Below are 11191 nucleotides of genomic sequence, written 5' to 3'. Positions count from 1 at the left end.
AATGGGTGCAGCTGTTCAAGCAGCAACAACCAAAATCTACCATCAAAAACAAAAGCGTTCAAATAAATATTCACAAAAGTCACTCAACAAAAATATTGCATATAAAGAGCTCCTTCTATGTAATAGATGGAGCCGTTTTACATTTGTGCTAACGGGGGGAAAAAAATCAGAGAAAGGTGATTTCTACACCTGTTTTTAGTCCTAAACATACACGCATGAGACACACATCTTCTCTTTAGCAGGTTTCGCTGCATAATTTGCCATACAGGTGTCACGGCGACGGATGGCCGGTACTGAATAGGACTCAGGTGCAGAAACCCAGAGCGGAGACAGTAGATGATTTAACAGTTTATTACGGTTAAGTGCAAGGGGGAAAAAAAGGGAAACGTGGCAAAGACAGAAAATGACGAGACGTGGAGCCTTGGTGTGGCGTGCCCAGGGGAACGTGGCTAGGGCGAGGGAACGAGGCCTGAGAAGTGGAACGGAGCTGAGTGGGGAACAGTCACACTGAGGGGAGAGGATATAGGAGTTAGGCAGGTAGTGAAGGCAGCTCAGAAGTGGCCAGTATAAGAGCAGCAATTCTTACTTGCAGTTAGGGACCTGGAGTGTTTGAGAGGGGGATGATGAAGATCCAGGGGAGGCTGAGTGGCGTGGAAAGGCTGACCTGAGATCCGGGGCTCCAGATGGAGTGTGATGGCAGGAGGGCAGGCAGGTGAGGCACAGAGGGATTTCCAAAATGATCACTAGGTATCCCGAGTCCGGAGGTGGAGTGAGCCAGGGTGGGTACAGCAACTGTAGTACAAAAGAGTCTTTGTTAGTAAGATAAATCACAGCGAGAATTTGAAACACAAGACCTGTTACCAACATGGGTTGATGACGAACTGGCAGTGAGTGAACATCGATGTGTGGTTTAAATCCCTCTGGCTTGATAGCCTGCAATAGGCTCCAGGTGTGCAGGAGCTGGAGTTGGCCCTGCCCAGGGGCGGATCCCAGGTCAGTTCAGGAGCCTAATGGAAACTCCAGCCACCCACCGTAGACCATGACAACAGGTGTCTACTTCAGCACTTCAGCAGGTTTAAACTCTATAAAGTCATCTGGGCCAGTTTAGTGCATGACAAATAAATAATCGTTGCATGCCGTGCGATCTTCTTCCAACTTAAACATCTTTTTAAGTTGGAATTTAAAAAAGAAAAAATAGAAGAAAGGCATTTTGTGGAAGAACCTTTTCGAAATCTGTAGAAATACAAATAAATTTTTACACAGTGACTCTAAAAGTGTTATACAGTAGAGAAAATATGAAGTCTAAATATATCACCAATGGAAAATTCTTGGAGGAAAAACAAATTGTAACATGCACAAAAAAAGTCATCAATTTGACATATTCTGAGTATTAATCCACTTTCTGTATGCAAGAAATGAAAGCAGATATTAGTATAAACTGTAAAGGTTTCTGAATTATTGAAAGTCATGGGAGCCCACTGAGATATTTTTTGAGCAAATAGTTGCCAGTGCAGCGACTCGGTGTGTTACAAAGCCCGTTGTTGCATTTCAACTAGAGAATGACCAAGCTGAGTCGCAAATCAAATCGTAATTACAATTCAAACCCCACGGATAATTAATATCATATCAGACACAGAGCTAATGGATCACCAGCATGAAAAGACATCCCTCTCTCACTCTTACGGCTAAGGTTAATTTAACTGCATGCTGCCTCCACCAACATGACATGGCAGGGTCAGGTACATCAGAACAGATAATTAGAGCAGACTCTGCAGATAGCCTGGAAGGAGACAGAGAAGACGCAATGGAGCAAATGATTCCATAATGCAATTTCTTTAACTAGTTGCAATATTGTGTTGATGCCAAATGTAGCTCTTTCTTTTTTCAGTTCAACTTGTCATCTTCTTTTTTCAAATGTTGAATGTCTTTCTGTTCTGTGCAGTGTTTGTGCAACTTCGTTTACCAGAATTACAGTATAGCATAGGCTCCTCGTTTCAGATAAAACGACTTCCTTCCTTCATTTGAAACATGTCTCTCATTTGTTTCATTCATGTTCTTTCTATTTTTCTTAACTACAAAGAACAATCTTAATAAAAATTAAGAAACCTTTAGACACCCAACAGGCATCCGAGGAAAACGTGAAATTAAGCGATCAATCCTCTGACTAATATGTTGTTCTCCTTTGGGAAATTAAGTCAGTCCTCAACAATAGCCAAACTGCAGCTCGGGGTCACTCACAAGAAAACGGTCCCAGAGGAAATGTGTGGATACAAAGAGCCCATGTAATATAACAATAATGTAAGTGCATTGCAGCAGACCTTGAGTCTACTATGCTGGTCATTATGAACTCTTGAGAGACAGTTGCCAAATATGCTTTCATGTAGCATCTCTGCAGTTTCAAGGCTGCGCTGTTGGTGTCGGGATCTCATAACACAAATGTGAAAGAATGATCTTCAGTCCTTCGTGCAGGAGTAGGCGGGCCAGTCGAATTGGCCTTCTGCTCTATCACAGCATGGGTCACGGAAGGAGTGAATTGAATTAACTATTACGAAGAAGTGATTTGAAACCCATGAATAAAATCCACTGCCTGCACTGATTTTTGTCCTTGTGACAAATGTGATAGAAAAAAAATGCACAGTGCATTTAAATAAAATATATTAAATATCTTTTAAATGCTTGAGAATTTGAGGCCTCTGCCTATTTATTTTCCCACAATGCACTGAGCATTTCTTCTTCACTCACCTCTTTTTGCCCTCTACAGTGCATCTGGAAAGTATTCACAGCACTTCACTTGTTTCAGATTATGTCATGTTACAGCTTGTTAGCAAAATACATTTTCACCTGTAAATTCTACACACAATACCCCAAAATGACAAAGTTTGTTCACAGCCTTTGCTCAATACTTTGTTGAAAAATCTTTGGCAGCAATTACAGCCTCAAGTCTTTTTAAGTATTAAGTTACAAGCTAGAAACACCTATTTTTCTTTGCGGAACCTCTCGAGCTCCATCGGGTTGGATGGGAAGCATTGATGCACGGGTATTTTAAGATCTCTCCAGAGTTGTTCAATCAGGTTCAAGTCTGGGCTCTGGCTGGCCCACTCAAGTATATTCACAGAGTGGGCGCAAAGCCACTTCTTTCTTATCCTGGCTGTGTGCTTAGGGTTATTGTGCTGTTAAAAGATGAACCTTTGCCTCTTGTCTCCAAGCATATCTCATTGCTGCATTCAGCAGTTTCCCTTAACCCTGGATAGCCTTCCAGTTCTTGCTGCAGAAAAAAATCCCCATAGCATGATGTTTCCACCACCGTGCTTCACTGTTGGCAAAGGTATGGTATGGGCCAGGTGATGTGTGGTCCCTGGTTTCTTGCAGACATGATGCTTGACTTCAGGCCAAAGAGTTCAATCTTCCATCAAGTTTCATCAGACTAGAGAATTTTGTTTCTCATGATCTGCAGTTTCATCTTTTGAAAAACTACAGCAGGGGTGTCATGTGCCTTTTATTGAGGAGTGACGTCTGTCTAGCCACTCTACTATAAAGGCCTGAATGGTTGACTGCTGCAGAGATCCTTCTGGACGGTTCTCTGCTCTCAGAGTGACCATCAGGTCCTTGGTCACCTCTTTGACTAAGGCCCTTCTTCCTCAATCACATAGAATTTCCCAGTCGACCAGCTCCAGAAAGAGTTCTGGTGGTAACAAACCATCCATTTAGAGATGATGGAGGTGCTCATTGGGACCCCCAATGCTGCAGATGTTTTTCTGAACCTTTTCCCAGATCTGTGGCTCGATATTTAGTCTTCCGGCAATGACAGAAGTTCATGCACCATATAGCAGCATATGGACATCTACACTGAAATAAAACATTTAAAAAGCAGAATTTGTAACAGAACCTTAATTTTCTTAAGTGCATCCATTACAGCACTGTGTAGAAAACATAACAGAGAAGCAGCTGCAACTCCAAAAGTAACTTTACTAGTATTCATTTTTAAAATATTTGTGATTACTTCTTCAAGGTTAAAAAGACAATATGACCGTAATAGTATCATTTTAACATACTGCCCCTGGAGTATTTAGCAGCAAATATACTACTGTCAGTACTGTACACCTTGCTGTTGTGATTAGCCAAAAGCCACAGGGAGACACAGATGTTTTTCCAAGAATTTTCTATTTAAAGCTTCCATAATGCATGAGCGTACACCCTGAAGCGTTTCAGGAAATGATGGTGATGAAAACTATGGTGGGGAGAGCAGCGGATGAGAGAAATGGTGACACTGAAGCTTGATGGTCAGACACTGGATGCAATGTGAAAGATAGGGTGCCACTTTTAATTAGAAGATGAGTTACTGACGAGAGGAAACAAATAATGTTGTCATTCAGCTGTATCCTGTTGTGACAGCCACTCACTAATTATCTTTCTGTCCTGTCATGCATCTGTTTTCCTTTTCTTAGCTGTTAAAGCCAAATATCATTAATGTGTCTTGGTGTTTAGTGTAGCATCTAAATAAAGAACCGGATGATTAATAAATGATGATTAATAAATCCTGCTAAAAACTGTCAGAGGAAAAATGTATAGCTTTTTGATATAAAGCCACAACAGCTGCAACCTAAACATCTAGAAGTTAGTTTCCTGATTGTTCACATGAATTGCTACATCCTGTATAATCCACTGTATATTACAGACTGACATGACTCTGAAAAGTGCCATAAATGTGGATTCTTTCAATTTGACAACTGCCAGCAAGGGCAACTCCTACAGTGAAGTTTCTGGAAATGCCCACCTCTGACGAATGACCATTGAGCAGTTAGGCTACAATGACTGCAGGCAGATGTAAGATATGGTGCAAACCTACTTTTGTTATTTTTTATTTATCAACCATTTATTTAAAACTGCACCTCTGGTGAGCACTTGTGGCCTCTACAAGCAGCAACCCCTGATTGCGTGGGCAGCTACTGATGAGCTACACTTAGCTCTGAGGTGTCAGCAGGGTTCCCATGCTTCCCAAAAGGCAAATGAGCCATGTAACAATTTTTGTATATTATAGCCTTTAATAAAAACTATCACCAACAGCACCCACAAATACTTTATTATTACATTACATTAAAAATGACCTAAAACCCCCAATCAGCTTCCCTACTTTAATCTCAGTCTTGATTTCTTTGTGAATCTTTAAATTATGCTCAAACTCGTGGAGAAGCTTTGCCTGAACAACATGGAGAGAACAAACAGTTGACTGAAATCAGCACTGGTAGCACTGTTTACAATAATTACACAAATACATGGGCTCAGATAGTGATCAGTTAAATTTGGGGCTAATATTATCTTTTTATCTTGCAGCATCTTATCATACGCAAAGTAGCTGCTCAAGAGCCTTGAAGCCAGAATCACAAAAATCATCAAAAATATTTAAGAGTTCCCATTTGCAGGTTGTAAATGTTTTTCCTAAATTGCAGAGTACTAGAAAATTTTCCACTATTACCTGAAACAGCCTTGAGACAACAGTGGTTGTGATTTGGCACTATTTTAGTAAAACTGAATTGAATGAAGTTGCTCTGAACCAGTAACTTGACTAATAACATCAATAAAAGCTCAGTTTCAAGTTTAATTTAGGATAACATAATGATTTTCTAAATTATATCCATATTTATATAAAATTAAGGATAAATCGTGGTTGTCTCATGATTCAAAAGTCAACACCATGAGTGCACAGAGTTTCTCAGTCAGAACCAAAACCTAACATCAAAGAATTGAAGCTGACTTCACTAAATCAACATGTCAGTTAAATAAATCACAAATTCCACATTAAAGGCAGATGTCGTCCTTCTTTCCATTTTGTTCCAGCATCCTTCCCACACGGGTGTTTAAAGTTATTCTGGATGACTGGGCCACTTTTCAGACTGGTTGGCCAATGTTTTCATTGAAAATACTTTTTCACAGCAATTTGATATTTGATGGAAAATGATGTTTAACACATTAAAATATACATCTGTGTCATGACTTCGTATTTATCTTCTCTCACACTCATGAATGTGGTGGGTGGGGGGGGGGGGGGGGGGGGGTTGGTTGCCTCAGGACTGGATACAGACGCCCCAGGCGGGAATTGATCTGGCAACCCTCCTCTCCACTACGCTACCCAGCTGCTAGAAACTTGACCAATACCAAGGGCTCAGAGAAGAGCAGGTGAAGGTAACAGTGGTCCCAGGGGTGATCGGAGCACTCGGTGCGGTGACTGCCAAGCTAGGTGAGTGGCTCCAGCAGATCCCAGGAACAACATCGGAGATCTCTGTCCAGAATAGCGCCGTCCTAGGAACAGCTAAGAAACTGTGCAGGACCCTCAAGTTCCCAGGCCTCTGGTAGAGGACCTGAGCTTGAAGGATAGACCGCCCTCAGGGGCAAGACAATCAGAATCAGAAAGATTCTGATTCTATTTATCCCCAAGGGGCAATTAAGATATATATATATAGAGAGAGATAGATAGATATATAGATATATTCCATTAACTGTCCCACATACTGACAATGGGTGTACCAGGATTTAGGATTTATTTGTATACTTCATAACTTTTATCTAGTGCTGCATAACAGTGAAATCAAACAAACAAATAAAAAAGATTTAAGAACAAAGAATATTGACCTGACAACAGCAAAGAAACTTTATATTCGGGTTCTTATACGTCAACAACCAATAAATAAATATATATCTACAAATTACAATTTAAAATACATGTTTACATGTTTCCTTTGACTAATTTCCCAATGAATATTAATATGCAATTTAAAATATAACCTTATCAGCTGTTGTTTTGTTTTTTTGTGCTTGTGGTTTGAGCATTTAGTATTTGAATGAAAACAATCAGCTATCAGATTCTTTAATGTCTTTTTATTTCAGGAAATAAAGATTTGGAAAAACATTTTTGTCATTTGCTTTATCATGTTGGCTCTTTTAGATCGCTTATGGATCTGTTTCACTTGTGAAGTGTTATATTACACCAATAATATTTATTTCCCTTTTTTATATGTTGCAAAATTGCTAACTAGCATTTAAGTGTTGCTTTGTTCACTTGCCTTTGACCATGTATTTATGGACAGTGTATTATCATAAGCAAACCACACTACAATCATTCTAATCAGAAGATGAAACTGACAGATAAAAGTCACATTATGTAGTGCTGCCATATTTCTAATGAATTATAATGCATGTGAGTATCAGATAGTGATGCCTAATGAGTTTTTAATGTGCACTCCATGCTCACGATAGACTCGAAGTCTCCTCCTCCTAGCATATTATCAGGTTTTATCATACTTGGCTGTCTCTGACATCCTCTCGTTTAAACAGTCAGCTTCTCCAGTAAGTGAGGTGGAATAAAGGTGTAGTCCATCTGCCATGTCAATGACAACCCTCTCTTAAGACGAACCTAAAACACTATCAGTAATTCTACATGGACTGAGCGATTTGCTCTCATGTCTAGCCTGACAGACGTGGTGCCAGCTGTGTTTACCAGGACATTGTGTGTTATGAACATAATCACTTTACCAACCCCTGCCTACCCGTTATGGATGGCACTTGTCATTTACAGAGGAGAGCCCTGGGCCATCAGTCATCGCTATGTGTGAGTGTGTTCCTGCACAAGTGTTTCATTGTGTTTCGTGAGGGTGGGGCTGGTTGGGCTTTTTTGTACATTCTGTCCGTCTGTGGAAAGCAACAAAACAAGATTTACTCAAATACAATCACTGAACAGAAACATTTAAATGCAGTACTGTGAGCATTCAACAATTACACTTGCAAGCTCACATAGCTAATCGGCCATTACATTCAGAGCAGACACTGGGCATTTATAACTCAGTCCTGCTGCCAGAATATTAGTCACCATGTAACAGCCATGCCATTTTGTAAACTGTGGTATGACTTTATTTAGAACTCCACTTGCCCACCAGCTGTTTTGATTCTCTTCATTGCAACGACATTAAAAGTCTATTCACTTGTATTCACTTTTTTTAAAGATATTAAAAATAACATTAGAACACACACATTGTACATATGTTTTAGACACGTTTGAAGGAGGAAAGCAACATAATACTGTGAATAATTCAGTTATTCAAAGTATAAACAAAATTTAGAAATGAGTGGACTAAAAGCAAAAGGCGCCCTTTCGATGTACACAGAGGTCAAACGTGCTGTGTGCTCTAAACTGGCAGTTTCGGTTCTAATCTTTATACAAAGTGCCAACCTAATTATATTACAATTATTTTCCAGTACCAGTACAGCATAAGCTAATACTTCATACTGCAGCAATTTGATTGTAGAGATGCTGATTTGACGATCAAAAACACAGACTGTTTTTTGGGGGTTGCCAAAAGGATTACATTTATACTACTGATACTGGGTGATGAGCTCACAAGTGAGTCGAGCCACAATAGCATCTACCCAGCAATCTTAAAACGTACTTTATTGAGTTTTAATCTGCAGGTTTCTATCCAGCATTTTGAAATTGGTCGATTTAGAGTAAATTTAGAGTAAAATCGACAATATTGTTTTCACTAATCAGATGATAAGAGCACATTTTTATTATTGAGCTTATGTAAGGAAATATATAAGGAAGAAGAGATGATTCACTGAGAGTGTCAGGTCAGCATTTGCAATATGGCATCCAGATAAATAGGAAAAGTTTTATGTAAAACTTTTTATATATCCAGAATTTGGTCCCACAGTGCTATTATTATTATTAGTAGTAGTAATAATAATAATAATAATAATAATAATAATAATAATAATAATAATAATAATAATAATAATAATAATGATGATGATGATGATACATTATATTACATATTATTTATAGGTGCCTTTCAAGGTACTCAAGAACACCTTAAATACCAAAATCACTGTATGTATATGCAAAGAATTTAATAGTTCAACACAAAGAATTAAATAGTTCAACCAATACAGAATCAAACAGAACAAAGAAGCTTGAACAGATGTGTTTTAAGACTGGCATTAAAATAGAGAGGGAATCAATATTGCAAGTGCGGTGCAGGAAAGAGTTGGAAAGAAGAAGGACAACTTAGATGAAAGCCCTAATATCCATGGTGGTCAGTCGATCAGGTGGTATAATGAAAGTAACAGCGCAGGATGATCTCAGAGTATGGGAAGGAGTGGCAATGTGCAGAATATCAAAGAAATGTGGAGCTTTATAGGGATACTTGAAAGTAAGATGCCGAAACTTAAAATTGATGTGATATTTTACAGTCAGCCAATAAGGCTATTGGAGGACAGGAGTAATATCTTCTACAGATGGGGTTCTTGTAATGACAAGAACAGCCCCATTATGAACCAGTTGAAGGCTGTGGAAAATTTTGTTTGATAAGTCAGAGAGGATAGTATTACAATAATCAATACGAGATGGAACCAGAGCATGTACAAGTATAGCAGTACTGTTAGCTGTAAAGGCTTCTGGAATTACGTAGAGACAGCTGCTGATGAGTATTACTAACCTTAGTATTGAAAAAGGCCAGAAAAGTATTACACTGCTCATTGCAGTAAAACTGTATTCCATATTCTTTGATTGCAGTTTTAAGTTGGTGTGATTCCAGGGTGAAACAGGGAGCAGAGTGAATGAGAAAGTCTGAGTTCTCAAAGCAACAAAAGTATTCAGAAAACTGTGTAGTGCATAATTGTATAAAAAAAACACTTGTTCATCAGGAGAAGATAAGATGTTCTACGGTTCTGCGGAACAACACCAACAGATAATATCAAGAATATAGCCCTCAGAGTGAGTTGGAAAATCAATAAATTAGTAGTTACAAAAAGACCAAATGAGAAGGCACTTATAAGAGGATTAGTGACGGTGTTCATATGTATATTATAATCACCGGATAAAATAGCATTAGAGGATATGAAACAAACTAAATTTGCAAAGTAATTTACAAAGACCTCATTTAGCTTGGGCGTTCAGTACACTGTAGTAAGTGTATACTGGGAGTAGGCCCGCTGATTTGTAAGACAATAGCCTCAAATGAGGGATAATGAGGAATAGTTTTAGAGGATACTTTCCACTTCTTATTGTAGAATGAGATCCCAGGAGAAATACCTCGATTTAGCTGTCCAAAATTATTGTCAAGTAAAACTCACAGCACTCAGCAAATCACAAAATAGAGGAGATGGTGAGTGACTGAATGTTAAATAGCCAGAACGACAGTTTGTTCATCTCAACTGTGGCATTAGTCAACCTTGACAGGTTAGCCAGCAAGCTGTGGTCAACAGTCCATCCAGATCGCTGTGGAGGTAGAGTGTAGACTAGAATGATAACACTTGATTTTGATCATGACAGTTGAAGTTCTGTTAAGAGCCACAATTTTTTTTGTATTTTTGATGAAAATGACAGAAAATATCCAGGTGATGATACAGTGGTGGCTCAGAAGAATGAAGTCAAAGCTGAAGAAGCTCGGCTTTAATGAAATGCATCACAGCGGTGTTTTTAGTTTGCAGGTCATCAGTCATCTGACCTGCAGATGACCATAGATGGTACAAAATAACATTATCAAAGTCAGAGTTGTTCCTGACCTAGTTTGTCACTACAACATTCACATTAGTTGATCAATTGTTAATATTAAATTAAATTAAATTAAATTAAATTAAATTAAATTAAATATTAATTAGTGCATCTTAAATCATCATAAGTGCATCATAAATGTATCTAATCTATATTTTATTGTTAGTTATTATTACTTTATAAAATAAATAGCAATTACTACCACCTTATATCAATCCAACAGAGCCAGGAGAATTCTCTTTGGGTTCACAACATGAGCAAACACAAAAAATTGCCAATAGCTGCTACAGGTTTCCTTTCAAGTGAAACACCGCTATCCTGCTGTGTCAGTTTGATCAATAGCTGACCCTCACACCATAAAAGCAATAACAGCTGTTTCTTGCAGATAACACAGGAGCAACATATTAAGAGTGTTCCATGAATAATGTGTTTCATTGACTTGGTCTCCTGTGAAGAGACCACATGAAACAAACAATTGCCAGAGGTTTGTTCATAGGCAAGTGATTTTATTGTCTGAAGTTACTGCTGTGCAGGATTCATGTTTGGTCTAGACTTGTCATTCCTTGACTTTTGAATTTCAGGTGAATTTCAGATTTTGAATTTTGGCAAGCATGGTCAAAGCAGCCATCGGTCTGCAGAGGATCACAC

At 38.6% G+C, this 11191-nt stretch overlaps 1 long non-coding RNA gene across 1 annotated transcript; it reads right to left on the bottom strand.

The window, feature by feature from the left end:
• Positions 1–291: 291 nt before the first annotated feature.
• Positions 292–1084, bottom strand: LOC147304822 (uncharacterized). Its single transcript, XR_015126664.1, has 3 exons — positions 866–1084; positions 587–792; positions 292–507 (listed from the first exon to the last, which is right to left on the bottom strand). It is a non-coding gene; the product is annotated as an uncharacterized LOC147304822 (long non-coding RNA).
• Positions 1085–11191: the final 10107 nt, after the last annotated feature.

This window comes from Aulonocara sp. 'chitande type north' Nkhata Bay, linkage group LG20 (genome assembly GCF_057382095.1).
Source record: "Aulonocara sp. 'chitande type north' Nkhata Bay isolate Kocher_YH1m ecotype deep benthic linkage group LG20, A_spYH_male_GT1.1, whole genome shotgun sequence".
NCBI classification, from domain to species: Eukaryota; Metazoa; Chordata; class Actinopteri; order Cichliformes; family Cichlidae; genus Aulonocara; species Aulonocara sp. 'chitande type north' Nkhata Bay.
The sequence above is the reverse complement of the archived record's forward strand: the minus strand, read 5'-3'. Positions and strand labels throughout refer to the sequence as shown.